A 10029-nucleotide genomic window follows, 5' to 3' on the forward strand; every position below is an offset into this window, starting at 1 on the left:
AATCAAGTAAAAGACTAAAGCAAAAAGCCTAAAACTAATATTTTTTAGTGATTATTTTTATATGTCAAAATATTGTATTAAAGCCTAAAAAGATAGGAGAAAAATTAGCATGTTATCACCTAAAAGAAATTGGTAAAAAGCTAAGTAAAATCTAAATCTACTAATGAAAATAAAATGGAATCAGGGGGTGCAAAATTGAATTGATGGTGCAGGGAGATAAGAAAAGGGCGCAGGGCCCAGGTGAACAGGCCTAAAGGGCGTTTTTTTGTTCAGATTCTCAGCATAACAAAAAAAGTGTGATGGGCCACATGGGGGTGTAGGAAATGAATTCGAATGGCCCAAGGAGTGTTTGATCCAGATTTACTTAGATTTGTTAACTATCCCCTAATCAGATTAAACCTAATTAACTCTGATTAAATTTAATTAGTAGAAATGTTAATTAAAAAAATGAAAATAGTAAAAGGGGAATTAGGGTTTTAGTTGTGACCTTCACGTTTGTTTCAGAACTTCGCCCTCCCTCTCTCAAGCGACGGCGGTGGTACGGTGGAGAAATCCGTCTTCCCCGACCAAACTCTTGGTCCCTCCGTCGTATCTCTACCCCTAATCTCCATCTTAGTCTCTTATTGTTCTGAGATACAGGAGATTAACGATCTAGAATACCAGAGGATCGGCTTCAGCTAGCTCGGATGCGAATTAAACGCACAGAACGGAGAACGAGTTTCGAAGATAGGTAACCAAGCTTCGCTCTTCTCCCTCTTCTTGTAATTCTCTTCTGCTCGGTTATGAATCTTGTTCTGAAACGTTGTTGTTGGTGATGATGAGGTTGGAATTTCGTTCCTGAAGATTGAAGATGTGATGCTGAATGCGATTGAAGAAGATGATTCAAGATGAGTCGAGAATTGAAGATTGAAGCGTCAAAGAGAGAATTCAAGTTCTGACTATCATTCCGTTGATTGATTCTTTTCTTCTATTCTTCTAAAGAAGACGGATGGAAGGTTGAATGGAGAATCGAGGAAAGAGTTGAAGGTTGGTGGTGAAGAGGTGAAGAAGATTGGAGGGTATGAAGAGTGAAAGTTCGCAGAGAGATTGAAGAGCAAAAATGGTGGAGCAGAGAGTGAAGGTAGGTGAATATGTGTGAACAATGGTGAAGTTGAATGAAAGGGATGAAATGGTGGAGAGTGAAAACAGAGTGGTGAAGGTCAAAAATGGCGGAGCCTTCTGAATTGGTGGTGTTTCTGATTTTATAGAAGTGGAGGAGATTGAATCTGAGGTAAATTCTCTTCCCAAAAACTTTCTGTTATCTTCTGTTAGTTCTGTTATGGTTAGTTAAGACTGTTAGGATTGGTTAGTTATGAAGTGGTTAGGTTAGTTACAAATGGTTAGGATTCTGTTATTGACAGTTATAGGTGGTTAGAGATTGGTTCTAGGTTAGTTACAAAGCTGTTAGGAAATTGGTTACCGAGCTGGCATAGTTAGTTATGTTGGTTTAAAAAACGGTTAGATGGAGTTTGTTATTTTCTGTTATATGTTGGGAATTAAGTATTAGTAACTGAAATGCTAAAAGTTAGGAACAGTTAGTTAAAATTTTGGTATGGCTGAATGTGTGTAGGTTGAATGTGAGTTAACTGGCAGGTTTTGTGTTGCTGTATGTATGGAGTTGTTTGATTTTTGTATGGAATTGTTTATGAATGTATGGAATTGTATGGATGTATGGAATTGTTTGATTTTTGTTATGAATGGGGCTGCTGTTTGTATGTATATATCAACTGTCATCTTTGTGTTTTATGCAGGATGAGGTGAATTGAATGCACATGGGAGATTGTTCGGATGTCGGGATATAATTGAGGGGTCTATTTTGAATCATGCATAAAGAGGAGGCTTTGAAGGCTAAGATGATGAAGCTTGTAGGAGAAGTAGGAAAAATAATGATTTTTGTGTAATCCTTATTGTGAGATGGATTGGATGGCGGTGTTTCGATATTAGCATGAAACCTTGGAATTGTAGAACATGTACTCTTTGTTTTCTCTTGCCCTTTTTCCTTGTATTTTGTAGGTGGTAATGAAATGACACCTTTTGTAATCAAAATAGAGCTTGCACGACATTCCTTGTTTCTAGCTTATATTTTTTTATATCTTAGGTGACTTAGCCCTTTGATGATACTTGAATAGTGAAGAATTAGAATATTGAATAATGGATGTAGCTTGATGTATAAATTTGAATCAGTGAGCCCGCTTTCCAAAATCTTTGAATATACATGTAAGTTTCAAGTAACTCCTCTTTTATATATAAATTCTACACAAATGCTTGAGGACTCTACTTCACTTTGATTGTCTTTGAATTCGAATCCATTTCCAATCTCAACAAACAAATTTCAATCCAATGACATCTTCAATGAAACGCTTTTGACTCACTTTAATTCATCGATTTGGCTCAACCTATGTGTTAAACACCAAATATTATAAAGAATGATGCCTTCAATACAATGTATCTTCAAGTTCATCCTCTTTCACCATAGTTCAGGGATGATCTCAAAACAAAAGCAATGCCTCTTAAGAAAATCTCTTAGTGATGAAACTCGAAGACATGAGACCTCAATTTCATCCTTTAATTGGCGAGACTCTACAAGCTCAAGCAATGAACAATTAGGCCTTGATCTTTCAAAATTCTTGATCCCAAATCGAATTTATTGATTAAATGAATGCATGAGTGTTAGATGACCTAATGGAATTATACATATGGATGCGAAGCTTGAGCCAGTTAGAAGTAAAATAGATGGGCAAATTTTGGGGTGCAACACATTTCTTTCACGCAATTTTAAGATATTGAAAAAAAAACAAAATCTTTTTATTAATGTAAAGAAAAAATAGACACAACTAAATTAAAACAAAACGTATAACTCATTCAATCAATGTTTTAAAAATTGAACCAGTCATCAAACCGGTAAGAATAGTGGGTCACTGATTCACTCGTCGAACTACTGGGTCACTGGGTGAACTACATGACTAAACTGAATCAAACCGAATAATTTGGTTGAATAACTCAGTCTCTATAACAAAACCATATAGTTATTAAACTGGTTGAGACATATGACTCAGTCTCTAAAAATTATCACGACACTTATAAAATATCATAATTTCACAAGTTCATTCTTTAAATTCAAGTTCTAAAAATAGTCATCACACACAACAAAATAGTACAAAATATATATCCAAATAAATTTTGAACAAAGTCTAATTGCAACTTAAGCTGAATAACAATATAACTTGTCTAATAAATTTAATTCTACGAAGAGAAAATTGTTTCAAATAAGTTTTGAACAAAGTAGACTTATATTTCAATTTATTCATTTTTATAAAAATTACCAAAACGGCGTCGTTTTGTCCGAGAAAACCATTGGTTTTTTGATTTTGGCCAATTTTGTTCGATTCACACTGATTCAATAGCTTACTCGATCCAATAATTAGACCAGATCGGTGACCCTCTTGTTCAACCGGCCGGTTTAGTTCATTTTTAAAACACTGTTTTGAATACCTTAAAACAATCCAATGATCCATAATTACCTAGAACAACGCACCCCATTAAAACTCAATAATCATGTCAGCAATTAATGTGTTAAACTATAACCCCATTCGAGTTATTAAAAAAAGGTAAATCCATAAGTACCCATGAATTTAAATTGGATACCGGCGCCTTTAGTGTAAATTATGTTAAAATCTTAATTTATAGTATTTGATTGTTGAGGGTACTGGTACCCAACTAAACTCAAGGGTACCAGGGTGTTCACTAGAGTGAATCACTTCACTACATATGACTTAAATTACAAGACACTTATCCTCGTACGTCTTTTCAACAAATGATGTGACCTTTAAAATTTTTATCAATTTGAGTGTTGGAATCATTACAAATGCACTACAATCTCTGATGAATACCATCATCCTCCACCTCACTCAAACATATGTCACTTAAAATTACTCCTAGGTTATCCCTATCTTTTTGAGTTTTCTTTTGTTTCTTATCCTTATGTTTATTATTTTAGTAATTGAGTCCCTCACAATAATAATTGTTGCACATATCCTAAAAATGAATTTTGCATGCATAAATAGGATTTTGACAAAGAGTCAATATAGGTTGATTCGAATAAGCATGTTTGTGACTAGAATCAAGAAATTTTCACATGCATGATTTGAATCATACAAAACCTTGATTCAAATCAAATGTTTATCTATTTCTCAAAATTTTAGTTCTAGAAACCTGATTCGGTTCATGAAGATGCTTGATTTGACTCATGAGCATGTTTGTAAAATTCAATTTCGCTTCTGAAAACGTTATTCAAATCACGACCATACTTGATTTGACTCATAGCTAGTTTTGATTTGAATCACGAGCCAGTTGTGCCATTTTGAAAATAGTTATGCATCCTTGATTCGACTCATGACTTATAAATATAAGCTTTCACCTACTTGATTCTCTCTCTCTCTCTCTCTCTCTCTCTCTCTCTCTCTCTCTCTCTCTCTCTCTCTCTCTCTCTCTCTCTCTCTATATATATATATATATATATATATATATATATATATATATATATCTATCTCTCACACACACACACACACACTCACTCAATCACTCATTAGATTCGAATAATTCATTATTGTTTTTGAATCAAAAATGATCATTTTACAATGATTTGTGTCTCATCTCTAGCACATATAAACTCTTTCTCTCTATTTCTTAAAAAATAAAAATTTGATCACTTTACTTGTTCATCATTCACTCATTCAATTATCTCTGAGAGAAACCTAAAGAAAAACTTTTTTAAGAGTCAATCTTTTGATTGAGAAATTTTGGTTTATGTAAGATTTTCTGAAACTTCATCTTATACCTCAAACATTAAACACCATTGGCGAGTATGAGTGTTTCTCAACTCTAAGAGAGAGTGCGAGTTCTTGTTATGAGGATTTCATTAGACGTTCTAATGATTTTGAGAATATTTTCAAGATAGAAAATCAATTTTTTGGATTTGTGGCGAGTGATTTTCATTAAAGAAAATAAGAAGTCTTACCAAAAGAGGATTTGGATTTTCTAGCATTTGTCATCATTTCAATGATTCAAACAAGGTAATTCCGATGGAATCGAGTAAAGATTGATTCTGAAAATGAGCTTGGAGGGCTTGTGATATTTGAAGGTGATATGACTAAAGATCATGGATCTTTTGAGACTTTATAAGCCATATAAGTTATGTGTAATTTGAAGAAGAATCAAGATTTACAAGTGTATAGCTTAGTGATTAAGTCTAAGCATATTTCACTATTTTGTCTTTGATTATCATCTATACCAAAGGACATTGTAAAGTTTAATAGTGGAATTCTACAACCAAATATTTGAACCATTAGAAACTGAATTAAGTGTCATGGGAGGACGAAGGCAATGAATCCGTATAAATTTGATGTATTATATAAATAGATCTTGCATGTGATAGGTTTATTGTTATCGGTAGTTTGCATACTCTAGATTCTTTTTTTTGTTTATAGAGATTTATTTTCTAAGTGTAGGTTTATATTGAAAATTAATAATATTAGAGTTTTTCATCCATTAATCCAGCTATATTATAACTTCTCTATTTGAATCTAAATAGATTAACTATTCCATTATTATTAATTGATTCATCATTGTTTTATGTTTCTTAAAATTTCACTGTACATTTATCAAATTATATAATTTCTAAATTTTTTTTTTTTAACTTTTTCTTCTGCCCTCAACTCTATTTTAAAAAATATTTTTAAAAAGGAAAGATCATATTCACCAACATCACTGTCATTTTGAAGTCTACTATGTGTCAAATTATATCATTATTATTTTTGTTATATAATCAATTTAAATTTACAATCAGCCTTCAAATCAAGTTGTACTCTTAATTGTTATTTATTGTAACTGTAAATATCTGCTGCAATACCTTATTTATCCACACTGGTAATTTTTCAATTTTTTATTTATTTATAAATTTTGGTAGTTTATTTTTATATTAATTTAATTTTTTAAAGGTTTATCATACTGTTAGTTTATTTAGTATTGAATATTTATGATGAAATATAATACATAGTATTATCTTTGGCTTGATTTATTTATTTATTTAATAAAAAATCATGTAGTTAAAAAGGTAATAAATTTAAAAATTAAAAATTAAGAAATTAAATTACTATCATTAAATTTATTTTTGGATAATTTGGTTTTAGCTAGTCTAGCATAATTTAGTATCTATAAGATTTTAAATTTTTTTAACTAATTCAATTTTCTTCTTTCTATTAAAATTTAATAAAATTTTAAGACCTTTATCACAGTGACTCTTTTGAAATATTTTATTTTATTTTACTAAAAATATATTTTTAAAACTTAAACAGAACCTCTAAATTATTTGAGACGAGTTTGTATTATAATATATAATATGTGTTTTTATTAGACATTATGAATATCCATTCTCTATTATAAATAAATTTTAATATGAATAATAGATTTAAATTAAATATATTAATTATTCAGTAAATTTAAAAAATAAAAATTAATGTATAATAAAGAATGATAGAACAAGTCTTTTATTATACAATATATGATTATTTAAAGAAATGTTTTTGCATCGACTAATAAATAAAAAATGTGTGTACTTATAAGATAAAAAGACATATTTAACTATTATCATTATTATTATTATTATTATTATTATTATTATTATTATTATTATTATTATTATTATTACTATTATTATTATTATTATTATTATTATTATTATTATTATTATTAAATTGCGGAACGAAACATCCTCCCGGCAGCCAAGTAGGGATGGGAATAGGCTAGGTTTTATAAGGCCTGGGCCTGGCCTACGATAAAGTTACAAGGCCTGAGTCTGGCCTATGGCCTACTATAGGCTCATTTTTTCAGCCTGACCTAGCCTTTTTAAAAATCTGGTCTGGCCTGAAAGCCTATTTAAAAGCCTATTTCTTATTAATATTTTCAATTAATTCATATTACTTAAGAAGCCTTATAGGTCGCATATATATTGTTAATTTGTAATTCCTTCTGTCGAAGCTGTTACTCGAACACAAGGTGTGTCGAAGTGTGTAACAGTTTGTTACACATAAGTTTGTTTTTAAATCTAGATAGATTTGATTTAGATTTAAAATAGATTAGATTTGATTTAGCTCCAAAATAGGTATTTTGGGCTTTTATAGTTTTGGGCTTTAGCTTAGGGAGAAAACTAACCTAAATCTATAAATAGGGAGTAACCCTCATTAGTTTGTAATCAAGTCATTATCTTGTATTCACAGAAGTTGCAGTTGCAAGTGAATAACAGAATTTCCACAGTTTGTGGGCAGAGAGAAACTCTGCAGAAAATACTTTCTCCTTCTCTTTTAATATTTCCGCAAACCCTAATCCTATTTTTCTTCAGTGTCATCTTTAACGATAAGGAATTACTCAAAGGTTTGAGAGTCTAATTCCAACATCTGGTATCAGAGCTCCGGTTAATCGATTCAAGGCAAGAAGAATGGCGATGGCAATGAATCATCCGAATGGGCATTTTCCAGCAACACTACCAATTCTGAAAGGAGATAACTATGAGAATTGGTGCAAGCAGATGAGGGTTGTATTCTGTTGTCAAGATCTTTGGGATCTTGTAAAAGAAGCGATAGAACCGCTTGCAGAAGGTGCGAAGGAGGAAGAAAAGGCTGCTTATAAAGAATTGAAGAAGAAAGATTATAAAGCTCTCTTTATAATCCACCAATGTCTGAGTCCAGATAATTTTGAAAAGGCTAGTGATATAGAATCTTCAAAAGAAGCTTGGGAGATTCTTGAAAAGTCTTTTGGAGGTGCAGAAAAGGTGAAAGAGGTGAGGTTACAAACTCACAAGAGAACGTATGAACTGCTTCAGATGGAAGATAGTGAAAGCATAACTGATTTCTTCACTAGAGTTACGAAACTAGTGAATCAAATCAAGATATGTGGAGAAGTGTTAACAACAAAAGCTGTTGTTTCGAAGATATTGAGGTCTTTGGCTCCTAAGTTCGATCACATCGTGGTAGCCATAGAAGAGTCGAAGGACTTGTCGAAGTTGACAAAAGAATAGCTTCAAGGGACGCTTGAATCTCACGAACAAAGAATGGCTGAAAGAGCTGCAGGCAAGTCGAAGAACGATGTGGCTCTGCAGGCTCAGTCAGCAAACGAAAAGAAAGGCAAAGGAAGCTGGACTGGAAATAAAGGTAAAGGTGGCTACAACAATTCGACTGGTCGAAATCAGCAAGAAGGAAATTGGTCGAATCAGAGAAAACCCTCATATCAAGGCAACCAAAGAGGTGGTGTTGCAGGTAGAGGAAGAGGTGGTGGTCGAAAGCCTGACAAGAGTCACATTCAATGTTTCAACTGTCAGAAGTATGGTCACTATTCGACAGCTTGTCCAGAAAAGAATAAAAGTCAAGAAAGTGATGCAAAGCTTGCAAAACAAGAAGAAGAAGAGATGTTGTTGATGGTCACAACAAAAGATGAAGATAAATTCAAGGACCAGTGGTACTTGGATTCAGGATGCTCATCACATATGTCTGGAAGAAAAGATTGGTTTGTCAACATAAAACCCTCAATGAAGAACATGGTGAAATTTGCAAATGACAATACTTTAGCAGCTGAAGGTATTAGTGATGTAATGATTACGAGGAAAGATGGAAAGAGGCCAGTAATTTCCAATGTGTTGTACATACCAGGCATGAAGAGCAACTTACTCAGCATTGGGCAGTTGGTCGAAAAAAATTACAAATTTTCGATCAAAGACAAGATGATGAGAGTTGTCGATGTAAGTGGGAGGTTAATCTTGAAGGCTCCTATGTCACAGAATAGAACCTTCAAGATCGAACTCAATGTGATGGAGCACGAGTGCCTTGCAACTGCAGCTAGCAGAGATGAATGGATATGGCACTATCGACTAGGCCATCTCAACTTCAATGACATCAGAGACTTGAAAAGAAAGAATATGGTTTCAGGACTGCCAGAAATCGACATTCCAAACGAGGTATGTGAGGAATGTGTGCAGGCGAAGCAGCACAAGAATAGCTTCAGCAAGGATGCAGGAAGCAAGTCGAAGGCAATCCTTGATGTCATATACTCTGATGTATGTGGACCAATCCAGGTGGATTCGAATGGAGGTAACAAATACTTTGTTACATTCATAGATTATTTCAGTCGAAAACTATGGACTTACCTGATCAAGAAGAAAAGTGAAGTGATCGAGGTATTTGTCAAGTTCAAATCTATGGTCGAAAGACAAAGTGGTCGAAAGCTCAAGGTTTTGAGAACTGATGGTGGTGGAGAATATGTGTCGAAAGACTTCGACATGTTATGTGAGAAAGAAGGGATTGTGCATGAGGTGGTGCCACCCTACACTCCACAGCAAAATGGAACTGCAGAAAGGAAGAATAGAACCATCATGAATATGGTGAGAAGTATGTTGAAAGGAAAGCATTTACCTAAGGAATTTTGGGGAGAAGCAGTGTCGACTGCAACATACATTCTAAACAGATGTCCGACGAAGAAGCTAGAAGGAATTACTCCAGAAGAATGTTGGTCTGGTGTGAAGCCTAGCTTGAGTCATCTGAAGGTATTTGGATCTATAGCACATAGACATGTGCCAGATCAGTTAAGAAGAAAACTTGATGACAAGTCGAGTCAAATGATTCTTATAGGATATCATTTGACTGGAGGATACAAGTTGTTCGACCCAGTGAACAAGCAAGTAGTGATCAGCAGGGACGTGATCATAGATGAGCTTAAAGAATGGGATTGGACTGAAAATGTCAAGAAGGATTCAGTGAGAATTCTTTATGACGAACCAGCTACTGAAGTCGAAAGAGAAGAAGTTCGACAAGAAGAAGTCAGAGGTGATGCAGGCCCAGACAGACCTCAGAGAACAAGACACATGCCTGCAAGGTTGCAAGAATGTGTGATTACATCAGATGATGTAGTCAATGATGAAGGTGAGCTGGTACATTATGCTTTCTA

General features: G+C 33.4%; 1 long non-coding RNA gene across 1 annotated transcript; it reads left to right on the forward strand.

Annotated features, from left to right (window-relative positions):
* The first annotated feature begins 307 nt into the window (after positions 1 to 307).
* On the forward strand, positions 308 to 2241 carry LOC131630140 (uncharacterized). The gene is made up of 2 exons (XR_009292258.1): positions 308 to 1270; positions 1791 to 2241. It is a non-coding gene; the product is annotated as an uncharacterized LOC131630140 (long non-coding RNA).
* Positions 2242 to 10029: the final 7788 nt, after the last annotated feature.

The sequence above is a fragment of the Vicia villosa genome, unplaced genomic scaffold (genome assembly GCF_029867415.1).
Source record: "Vicia villosa cultivar HV-30 ecotype Madison, WI unplaced genomic scaffold, Vvil1.0 ctg.000650F_1_1_1, whole genome shotgun sequence".
In the NCBI taxonomy this organism is placed as follows: domain Eukaryota; kingdom Viridiplantae; phylum Streptophyta; class Magnoliopsida; order Fabales; family Fabaceae; genus Vicia; species Vicia villosa.